The 12,437-nt window shown below is 37.3% G+C and overlaps 1 protein-coding gene across 1 annotated transcript in view; it reads left to right on the plus strand.

The window, feature by feature from the left end:
* The window catches only part of rt (Protein O-mannosyltransferase rt), a 375,338-nt gene that overhangs the window by 261,848 nt on the left and 101,053 nt on the right, over nt 1-12,437 (plus strand). The gene's annotated exons all lie outside the window — the stretch shown is intronic.

The following is a 12,437-nucleotide window of genomic DNA, read 5'->3' on the forward strand; positions in this document are numbered from 1 at the left end:
ATTGTCACATAAACAGAATGGGAGAGGAAAGATTAGCAAAAACAAGTGTTCTCTGCCAGGTTGGCAGGAAAACGACCCAGAGGTAGACCAAGATATAGGTGGACTGATATAGTAAAAAGTGCCTTAGAAGATAGAAATATAAGATCTGACAATGTTGAAACCTTGACATGTAATAGATTGATTTGGAGGAAAATTGTAGATAGGAAGTTAGTAATGATGTAAATCTTTCATGTGGTACTATCATATCATGTACACCCCCTTGAGAGTAATTGTCAGGAATTTGATGATGATGAGTTTAAACGTGGTCTTAAATCCATCGAAGATGAAGCATGTTCTGGACACCTGACTAAGGTCACTATGAAGGAAATGATTAACAAAATCCATGGTATCATTATGGAAGACCACCAAGTGAAAGTACATGAGATTGTATTCATATTAACTGAATGGGTGTATAATATCCTGCATGAAAAATTACACATGAAAAAGCTGTGTGCACGATGGGTGCAACGAATGTTGACTGTCAATCAAAATCCCATGTGAAAAGACATTTCAACGCAGTGTTTGGTGATGTTTTATTGCAGTTCGCAGGATTTGTTGCATCGATTCATGACTGTAGATGAAACTTTGATCCAACACTACACTACACACTTGAGTCCAACAGCAGTCAAAACAGTGTTCAATGTCCGGTGAAAGAGCACTGAAAAAAGCTAAGACCGTTTTGTCAGCTGAGATGCTGATGGCATTGTTTTATGGTATTCCCAAGGAATTATCATGATAGACTATTTGGAAAAGGACAAGACAATAACAGGGGTCTATTATGCATCATTGTTGGACCATTTTAAAGAAGAACTGAAGAAAAAACTGCAAATATTGGCGCACGAAAAAGTGCTCTTTCATCAAGACAATGCACCATCCCACACATCGACCATCACAATGCAAAATTGCATGAATTGAGGTTCGAATTGGTTCCACATCCACCGTATGCTCCGGACTTGGCCCTGTGTGACTTCTTTTTATTCCCAAACTTAAAACTTTGACTCGTGAAAACATTTTCTTTGAACGATGATGTTCAAAGGCTGTCAATGACTATTTTGCAGAATTTGACAAATCCTACTTTTTAGGTGGGATGAAAAAATTGGAAACTCGCTGGACCAAATGTGTAGACCTCGATGGAAATACATAGTTTCCATCGAGGTGATTTTTCCCAAAAAAAATGTGTTTAACTTATTTTTTTATCAAACTTTTCAAACAACCCTTGTAATGTTATCAACTTGAACAGATGCCTTTTGGTTCCAATATAAGTTTTTGATGATCCTGATGTCTTTACCATCTAATCCAAATTCAATCATTTTAGTATGTTGGACTTTGTCAAATGCTTTCTTAGTCAGTGAAGCAAATGAATTCTTCCTTGTTTTGGTCACTACATTTTTGGAATAAGATTTGAGAACAGAGAAGAACCTCTCTCATTCCCGAACTGCTTCTAAAGCAAAATTGAGTATCACTGATGGTGTCTTCACATTTTCTGTATATTCTTTTTTGAATTATTTTCAGAAACATTTTGAGAACATGACTCATTAGACTGATCATGGTATAGTCATTACAAGTTTTTGCATTTGCTTTTTTAGGTAGAATGATGAAGGTCGACTGTAACCAGTCTTGAGGGATTATGCCTGTATCGTAGATCTTAGATTACAATAATCACCATATTATTAAACTACTCTGAATCGGAGATAGTTGTAGATAGTTGTCTTAATTTCTAAGTAAATGATATTAGTATAATTTATATTCTTGTTTTAATCCTTTATCCAGGCATAAGCAAACAAGTTGCAAACATGTATGCATCAAGTATGCTTCATAACTAGCCTACTTGTTTAGCAGCTGCTTGCTTCACGTTCATTGTCTTATTATCCCATAATGCACAGCACATGCACCTTTCTGATGGTTCTGTGTTGTATGTTGCTGTGCATTATTATAGGATGACTATCCAGACTGGTTTCACCCCTTATTGAGGTTTCATAAGTGAGTGCTAAACCATTTGAGATATTCAGTGCTAAATGATTGTGGAAGTCATATTTCCCATATGTATCAACATATTATTACAAGACTTTGGATCTGAGATGGTTGTGGAAAGTTTTTTCACTTGGTTACAAAATAAATTCTTCTAGACAAGAATTTATATTCCTGATTTACTCCTTTACCTAGGTGTAAGCATTATTGTGTGCTAGCCACTTGTGTATATAGGAGACGAAACTGAAGATTTTACATTTTACTGCTTGTATATGAAAATATGACTTCTGCATTGATTTAGCTTTCAGACTCTCCATGAAATTAGAATTAGAAAAATCAACATATGAAATTATGGGCTAAAAATTAATCATTAGAAAACTAAAATAATGATTAATACCTTGCAGAATTAGATAACTGATACAAATTTGAAAATTGGGAACTGGAAATAGAAAATGTGGAATAATTCAAATATTTTAGAGTAATGATTACATGCCAACCAAATGAGATGGTAAAGTGCAGAATCAAATAAAGAAGAGTAATCAGACTTCATATTCTTTCTCATGTGTATTCAGCTCAAAAGATATCTATTGGAAGATTAAAGTGCAAATATATAAATTGATAATTTGTACAGATATCTATGGGTGTGAAACCTAGATATTTATGGCGAGGATAGAGAATTTGATTTCAGCATTTGAAAGGAAAATCCTTAGAAAAATATTTGGCTCAGTGAATGATAATCATAATTGTCTTTGGGGGATTAGATACAACTGTGAGTTATATCAACTCTGTAAAGAACCTACAATATCTTATATAATCAAATTCAGAAACCAGTGTATGGAAGTGACAATAATCCAAGAGGAAAAGAAAGAACAAGATGGATATATATAATTATTCAAGATGGCAACATCATTTTGCAATCTCTAAACTGGGGAAGTATGGTCCTTGACAGACAGGATTGGAGACAACAAATCCTGGGGCTAAGGCTCGATTTGGGCTGCAGAGCAGTAGAAAGAGGAAGATCTCCATGGGTGTAGTATTGATGAGACATCAATAATAGTCAAAAATGGTCTGCTAGTGACCCTTCCCATAATGTATAGCAATATACATGTCCAAAAAAAAGAAGTGTAGTATCTCATAGGATACTGAGGCAGTGGATGTTAAGTAAACAGCCTCTATACAAGTATCCTAGTCAAGATATTTCATATGCAAACTTTTGTTTGATTACATTTGAGCAGAGGATTAAAGCATTTCCAGTTTTGAGGGAGTTTTATGCATTCAAATTTCTTGAAATTTGGATAACTTTTTAAAACAGGTAAATTTCAGGATAGTGAAGTAAGGTAATCTTTTTCCAGCATATCTTGTGGTGTGTATCCAGAGCATGATCTGCAAGTCCTGAACAGCATAGTGGGTGCATCAGATGTAGTCTTTATGCTCTGAGATTTTGATGCTGGCTGCCCTGTCAATTTGTCCATATTAGGAGATATTGTAGCTGTAGAGCCTGGTAGATACTAGGCTGATCTTGTGGACCGTAGCTTTTAGAATACTGGATGCCAATTTTTTTTTTTTTTTAACCATTCTTTCAGATATGCTTTGGATATATAAGACGATAATGGCTTTACTGTAATCCATTTTAGAGGAGAAGAAGGGGTAAGTTCAGTAACAAGCACATTATCTGAGCATATCACTTTTGCCCTATTACCCAAGTTTTTTTATGCCATGCTGTTGGAAAAGATAGTGGTGTGACTTAATAAATATATCTTCCTATGTCTCTGGGTTATCTGTAAACATAGAAAGCCAAGGATTTATTCAAGTTGACATATCAGGATCTTTTCAACCATCTAGAAAGGGCAGACACCATTGCTGTTTTCTGTTTCTGAAATGAATTGGAGTCTGGGATTTTGGTTGTTCAGATATATGAACAGTAGGTAACCCAACATCAAATTACAATCCAACTGCCTTTCTCATGAAGTATTTCCTAAGTGCAACTTCTAGATATTTTAAAACAGAATATTTATAGTCTTGTATTTGAGCTTCAATGTTAGTTATTCATACTAATATTTTTAAAGAGATGTTACTGTAGACAATATATAATATCTGAATTAAAATAATTTAATTAATACTTAAAATGTTGTGTATTGTTAATAAATCTTTTGAAGCTATTAGTTGCATTTCTGGATTGCATAATGCTATTGTTCTTCCACTAGTTTCATTAAAATCATGCATTATAGATTAATTCAGTCAATTACTGCTAATTTTAATTTTAATCTTAATTTTTTTTGAACAAATATTTACATTCACATACTGGTATATTTAAAAAAAAAGTTTTCCTTTGTGAAAAATGTGTGTGTTATATAGAGACAAAGGTTCACTCCATCGGAGGTGGTTAAGAACTGTTTGCAGGAGGCAATGGTTGACTGTATACCAAGAGTCCGAATAATAAATCAGGTAGGGGTTAAATGGATGAATAACACTATTAAGCTTGAGCTGCAAAAAAAGAAACAATTGTGGAGGGAATTTAAGGAGAAGGGTGACCATCAGGTGCATGAACAGTATAAAGCTCAGGCCAGGATGGTAACAAGGGTGGTAAGAAAAGCAAAAGCAGATTACGAAAGGAAATTGGCCGTGCAGGCTAAAGAGAATCCCAAACAGTTTTTTCAATATGTTGCAAGTAAAAGGAAAAATGCTCATGGTAGAATGATCTTAAAAAATGCTGAGGGTAGGGAGGTAACTGAATCAGTCGATGTTGTGGAATTACTGAGCGAGCACTTTGCAAGAGTATATCATCCAGGTGGTGGCTTTGCGGAAATGGAGGAACCAACAGCTTATACTGGAATTGTGATGAATGAGGTAGAGGTAACTAGTCTATTACAGAACCTCAATGTCAATACATCTGTGGGATTGGATGGTATACCAGCTCGTGTCGTACGTGAAGCGGCCAAAGAATTGTCAGTGCCCTTGACCATTATGTTTAATTTGAGCCTCAGGACTGGGTCAGTCCCAAGGGGGTGGAAAGAGGGGAAAATAGTTCCACTGCACAAAGGTGGTTCCAAGGCTGCTGTTGAAAATTACCGGCCAATCAGCATAACAGGAATCATTATCAAGGTCTTAGAGAAAATAGTCAAGAGGAAAATACAAGATTGGATAGAAGAAAATGGGATACTGTATCGGGGACAGCATGGTTTTGTGAAGGGTAGGTCATGCCTCAGTAACTTGCTCACATATTATAACACAGTGACGGCTGAACTGGATAAGGGTAATGGGTTTACAGTGATTCTGCTGGACCTTGCTAAGGCCTTTGACAGGATACCACATGGAATTCTAATCAGTAAATTGCAGCATATGGGAATGGACATAGGGTTGGTGAGATGGATAGGAGGGTGGTTGACGGAGAGATATCAGAGAGTGGTTTACTCAGGAGTAGAGTCCACTAGACGGCCTGTGACTAGTGGTGTACCACAAGGATCTGTTCTTGGACCACTGCTGTTTAATTTGTTCATAAATGATATAGGAAAGGATCTGAGAGGAACAGTTCATTTGTTTGCGGATGATGCGAAGTTGGGTAGGGCAATAGTGAATGCAGATGACGTCAAAATTTTGCAGGATGATTTGGATAGATTGGAGGTCTGGGCTAGGGAGAATGGATGTCAATTTAATGTGGCAAAATGTAAGGTTATGCATTTTGGGGTGAAAAGATGGGAGGCAGTTTACTGCATTGGTGGAACCGTGCTCCAGGAAATTGATGAGGCACGAGATTTAGGAGTGTTGGTGGATAAGGAATTGAAATTTAGGGGACACATTGCAAAAGTGGCCAAATCAGCTCATCAAATCACTTGGTTGCTGAAGAATACGTTGACAAGCAGAGACAAGCAGGTTATTGTTCCTCTGTATCGAGCCTTGATAAGACCTCATCTCGACTACTGTGCTCAGATTTGGTCACCTAGGTTTCTTCTTGATGGGGAGGAGGTGGAGAGGATCCAGAGGCGAGTGACCAAGATGATAGCAGGTCTGTGGAATGAACCGTATGAGAACAGGTTGAGGATTTGTGGGTTGCAAAAATTGGTTGATAGGTGGAGGAGGGGAGATATGATTGAGACATTCAAATTACTGAAGGGTTTCTATAAAATTAATTCAGAAGATATTTTTGAGAACAGGGCTGGTTGTGGGAGGACTAGGGGACATCCATGGAAACTGGGCAAAAGTGTGGTTAGTAAAGGTGTTAGAGCTGGGTTCTTTACTTTTAGAGTAGTGAATGAGTGGAATGCGCTCCCTGAGTCTGTGGTGGATGCTGTGACAGTGAATGAGTTTAAGGCGAGGTATGATAGATACTGTATGAATGTCGAATAGTTGTGATGAAAATGATTTGGGGCCTCCCTCGATGAGTCTAATGACTCCCTGGAGTTGCCCGTAATAATAATAATAATAATAAACTACAGCAAGTATTTATTTTTCATTGAAAATGTAATGTTGGAAATTAATTACATACTTTTGAAATTATATTGCTAGTAGTTGCAAGTGACACTGCCAGATGGTGTGTATATAATATATATATATATATATATATATATATATATATATATACTACAGTGTATATAAAGTTCATATGCAAATAGTCACTGTTGCGAACATTATTTGAATGAAGTGGAAGCATTTGCTTGAACATAAAAGTTGCGTTGCTTCTTTCCATAGAAAAAATTCAAGTGATTGTAACAAGCACAACTATGTAAAGCATTAGGTTAACATATTGTACCATATCAAACAATTGCAAGATGGTAGAGGCATTCAAAGATGGGAATGCCATGTGCCAGCATGAATTGCAGTGGATCCCATATCTGTTCACAAAGAAATATCAGTGGCACTAATTGAACAGTGAATGAGTGATGGCACATGACAGGACTTAAAAATGTGCAAATTGCTGCAAAAAGCTGGTACCCTTGAATGAAATGTGAGAGTGATAAAAATTGGACATAAAAATTTTTACGTTCAAATTTGAATCACAGCAGTATCTCATTTAAGTGATGTGGCATGTTTTATTCATCCAAAACACTTGCATTGCAAAAGTGACTTGCTAATTATGATAATTGCAATTGATGAAACTTGGACAACGGCCTAGCAAATCAAAAACTCAAATGACAGTTATCTGAATAGCATCATCCACAGTCATCACGTAAAATTTGACAAAATCTGTCATCCACAATTATAGAGGAGGTATACGGCAGTTGGTGGTGATCGGATCAATGAAGAGTATAAAGTGCAGGCTAGAAATGTGACGAGCATGGTAAAGAAAGAAAAGGTGCAGTATGAGAGGAAATTGGCTGGTCAGGCCAAGGTTAACTCAAGGGAATTTTTCTGATATATGGCAAGCAAGAGGAAGAATAATTATAGCAGATTAACATTAGCAGATAGTCATGGCAGCACACTAACAGCTGCAAAGAATATAGTGAAATTATTGAATAAGCACTTTATCAACTTATATTATTAATATGTGGTGTAAATGAGGCAGTGGAATATATAGAAGAGAGGCAAGTATTAGGAGAATTGGAAGTGAAAGAAACAGAGGTGTATCAGATGTTGGTTGGGTTACATGTGAATAAGGCTGTGGGAATGGATGACATATCACCACGCGTTCTTAAGGAATGTGCACCACAGTTGGCTATGCCCCTGACCTGGTTATTTAATGAAGTCTGGCAGTGGGGTAGGGTTCCTAAGGAGTGGAAAGAAGGCAAAATAGTGCCACTCCACAAGCATGGTTTTAAGACAGGTCTCCAACACCTTGACCTCCAACTTCAGTTGAGGTCAAGGTGTTGGAGAGATTGGTAAGGAATAGAATACAGGATTGGGTTGATGGACATAGCATTCTTTATGATGGTCAGCATGGATTTGTAAAGAGTGGGTCCTGTTTTAGTAATACTTGCATTTTATGATAAGGTGTCAAGTGTTTTAGATAAGGGAGAATCATATACAGTAATATTCTAAGACTTTGCAAAAGTGTTTGATAGATTATCATAGATAAGTTGGTGTACAAGTTGCAGAGGATGGGAATAGATATTATATTGGTTAAGTGGATCAGAGATTGGCTCTCTGAACGATACCAGCAGGTTGTGTATGATAGATCAGTGTCTCAAAACACTGATCTATCATGAACCAGTGGCATACCCCCAGGGTTCTGTTCTTGCTCCCCTGCTGTTTAACCTGTTTGTGAATGATATATCATGTGGACTGACTGGGTATCTTCAGTTATTTACTGATGATGCAAAGTTAGGAAGGATTATAAGTAGCACTGCTGATGTTAATTCCCTTCAGGAAGATTTGAATAGACTTTTTACTTGGACAAAAGAGTGGGATTGTAGTTTTAATATCAATAAGTGCAAGGTGTTGCATTTTGGAGTGCAGAAATATAAAGCTATGTACTATATCGATGGTGCTGTACTGCAGGAAGTGGATGAGATTAGAGATTTGGGAGTGATGGTTGACAGTAGACTGAAGTTTAGAGGGCATATTGCTAGTGTCGCAAAGGTTGTTATTAGCGACAATAAAAATTGTCGCTAACATGTAAGGATAAGGAAGTGGTTGTGCATCTGTATAAGGCACTGGTCAGACCACACTTGGACTACTGTGCTCAGATCTGGTTACCTGGTTTTCAATGCGATGTGGAGATATTGGAGAAGGTCCAGAGATGAGTGACTAAGACAAAATCGGGACTTTGGAAAGCTGGCTACGGAGAGAGGTTGAAGAAATGTGGATTGCAGAGTTTGGTGGATAGGAGGAAGAGAGGTGATATAATAGAGACATTTAAGTTAGTGAGAGGATTTTATCCAATTAATCCAGAGCGGATTATAAAACAAGTAGATGGTTAGAGTGGAAGAACCGGAGGTCACTCCTGGAAGTTGTATAAAAGTGTGGTGAGAAGGGGTGTGAAGAGCAGATTTTTCACATGGAGAATTGTCAGTGAATAAAATGCATTACCAGAATGTGTTGTTAATTCAAGGAATATTAAGGATTTTTGGATTCTATATGATAATTATGTTGTCAGTTGAATGACAACATATTTATGATGCTCCCACTGATGACTCAGTAACGGTCGAAACTGGTCTAGGTAGTGGCTCTTCCCATAATGCATAGCATTATACATGTCTGTAAGGATATATGTCTTGCATTATGGGATACTAAGGCAATTGATGTGAAGCCATTAGCCTCTATATACAAGTAACCCAGTTGCAAAGTTATTTCACATGCAAACTTTGTTTGCATTTGGATGAAGGATGAAACCAAGAATATAATTTCTTGGCATCTTTAATTTATGTTGTAATAGATTTAACGGTATTGATATGAACACAGATGGATAAGAAAATAACTATTTATTAACTTAAAAGCTAATATTTCGCTGGTATTATATCCAGCATCTTCAGAGCACACACAACACAAAGTTTGTTACAAATGTCATCTAGGTTAAAAAAAATAATAAATATAGTTCAAAGTTTTGAAAAAATAGTAGTCCAAATAATAGTCTTAGAAAGTTTGAAAAAATTAAAATAAAATAAAATAAAAGTAATAAATATTAATTTGGTCTTAGGATGACTGTCTCCCAAATCTTTGGTAGATTTATACAGCCATACTTGTTAAGATTTGGAGTATGTTTTAAGGCTTCTGTTGATTCCAGGAACAACCTGTCTGACTTGTAGAAGCTTCTGTGCATTACTTTTGTTTCTTTCCAATTGATCCTGTGTGCAGGGGGGGGGGGTATCCAAAGCATAGTCTGCCAGACCCGACTTGCCATAGCGAAAGTGTCGGATATATTTTTTGTGTTCACTGAAGCGGATGTCCACAGTTCTTTCTGTCTGTCTGTAGTAGGCTATGCAATAATAACCACATTATAATAACCAAATCAGACAAAGGAATCGCCACTGTAGTAATGGATACAACAGAATATGAAAGCAAAATGCACACACTGCTCCAAGACCGGTCTACATATCAATTCATAGATCGAGATCCCACCAACTCACAAAAGAATAAAGTATGCAAGTTACTGAACAAAGTCACTTCCTGGCCAAAAGAAATTGTCAAAAAACTCAAACCTTGCACGTTAAAACACCCAGAATATATGCTGCTCCTAAAATACACAAACAAGGTACACCTTTGCATCCTATTGTAGATAGTATAAACAGTCCTACATATAAACTAGCTAAACATTTAGCCAAATTACTAACCACTTATAGAGGAGACCTCCACATAGCCTTTAAAAGAATGCGGAGAACCGACCAGGGCTTCTGACCTAATGTCCAATCCTCACCTTCTTGTGGTGCACCTGTTGGGTATCTACCTGGATACTGAACGAATGAGGATGGGCTGGAAATTTGGGATTTAGCCGACCAAATTGTATTCTTATTGACTTAAACCAATATACAAAATGATGGTACAACTTGACAAAATTTCATGCCAGCTGGAGCGTTGCCCGGTTAAACAAGGCCCCCGTTGTTTTCGCCAGGGAACCAGGGTGAACAGCGAAAAGTCAGCTACTGGAACAAATCTGAAAGCACACCCCAACTCAACATCACCAGAGTTAAAGATCTGTACTATCAACATAAGAAGCCTGAATGGCAAAGAAATGGAGCTAGCTGAAGAATTAGTGAAACAAAAAAGACAAAAACTGGTGAGATCTTTCTGAGCAAGAAATACAAAATGTTATATTCAGGAAATGACAATCAAGGAAAAGAAGGAGTAGCCATAGTATTCAACACAAAATACGAGGCTAATCTTCTTGAATGGCAGGCAGTCTCAAGTAGAGTGATGTGGGCAAATATCAGAATGGGGAACTGGACAATGAGACTTATTTGTGCGTATGGTCCCACAGAAGGTTCTACTAAGGTAGAAGTGGAGGAATTTTTTGATGCTTTAGAAAAAGCAACTGACACAATGATAAATGAAAAGTTGGTCCTTGTTGGGGATCTAAATAGCAGAGTAGGAAATGATTGTCAGACATACAAAAATATTTTGGGAAAATTTGGAGAAAAGAGCAAAGCTAATAATAATGGCAGTTGTTGGATTTCTGCTCAGGACATGGACATGGTTATTACTAACACCATGTTCCAACATAAAAATGTGCACAAATTCACATGGAGAGAAGAGGCAAGGAATAAGAAAAGTCTCATTGACTATGTTATTGTTGATAGTGATGTTTTCTCCCTGGTGCAGGACTCCAGAGTGTACAGAGGATTTGAAATTGGAAGCGATCACTATTTAGTCTTGAGCAGGATAAAATTGAATTTCGTATTGAAAAGAATAACATGTAAGAAAGTTTTAAAGCGAATAAAAGTTGAGCAGCTCTCAGATGTGAACTGCAGTGGTAAGCCTTGAAGAAAACCCTGATTGATTCAGCCAGAGAGGTATGTGATGAGGTTGTCTGCAAGGATAGAAAAATCAGAACTCTATGGTGGACACAGGAAGTTAAAGAGGCAGTGAAGGAAAAGACTAAAGCATATCAAAAGTTCCTGGCAAATAAGTCAGCTTTTGCTCTTAGAGAATACAGAGACGAATGTAAGAAAGCGAAACACTGTGTAAAACTAGCTAAACAAAAGTCATGGGAGGAGTTTGGCAAGAACATAGAAAATAATAATACAAGAGGTTCAAGAGTTTTGGATTTGGTTATAGCATCAGAAGAGTTGATACTAACTGAGATGATATCTCTCCCACCAGTTTGAAAGAGTGACCATATGGTTTTGATTTGGAAAATGAATAAACATGCAGAAGTATCAAAGAGACGGGAACTTATGTCGAATTATAAGGCAGGTGATCATAATAGTCTTAGACGTCAACTACGGGAAGGTTCGTGGAGGGAGGAATTGGAAGGCCGGGATATCATTAGTGTGTGGGAAATTGTGAAAGAATATTTGTTAGCAGCAATGGTAAGTTGTATACCACGAGTGAAGAAGAGGACACAATTTGGAGTAAAGTGGATGACAAACAATATTAAACAGGAATTGCATGCGAAAAAGAGGCTATGGAAGAGATATGAGGAGACAGGTGAAGAGAAGATGCATGAAGAATATAAGACACAGGCCAGAAGAGTGACTAGTGTGGTAAGGAAGGCGAAACTGGAATATGAGAGGAGATTGGCCCTAAGATCCAAAGAAATCCTAGGGAATTTTTTAGCTATGTGGCCAGTAGGAGGAGGAATGACTGTGGAAGAATGATATAGTGGGATAAAAATGGGAATAGAGTGACTGATGTAGAGGACATAGTGGAATTGCTCAGTGAACACTTTATTGGAGTATTTCATCCTGGAGAAGTCAGTTTTAATGCTAGAAGGATAGGGCAGGTTCGAGGTTTAGAGGTACAGGAGGAGAGTGTGTTTCAGATACTGAGTACTCTGGATGTCAGTAAAGCTTTGGAACTGGATGGTATTTCACCACGAGTTTTGAGAGAATGTGCTAGGG

Source organism: Typopeltis vanoorti, chromosome 8 (assembly GCF_054136105.1).
Source record: "Typopeltis vanoorti isolate ZY-2024b chromosome 8, IOZ_Tvanoo_1.0, whole genome shotgun sequence".
NCBI classification, from domain to species: Eukaryota; Metazoa; Arthropoda; class Arachnida; order Uropygi; family Thelyphonidae; genus Typopeltis; species Typopeltis vanoorti.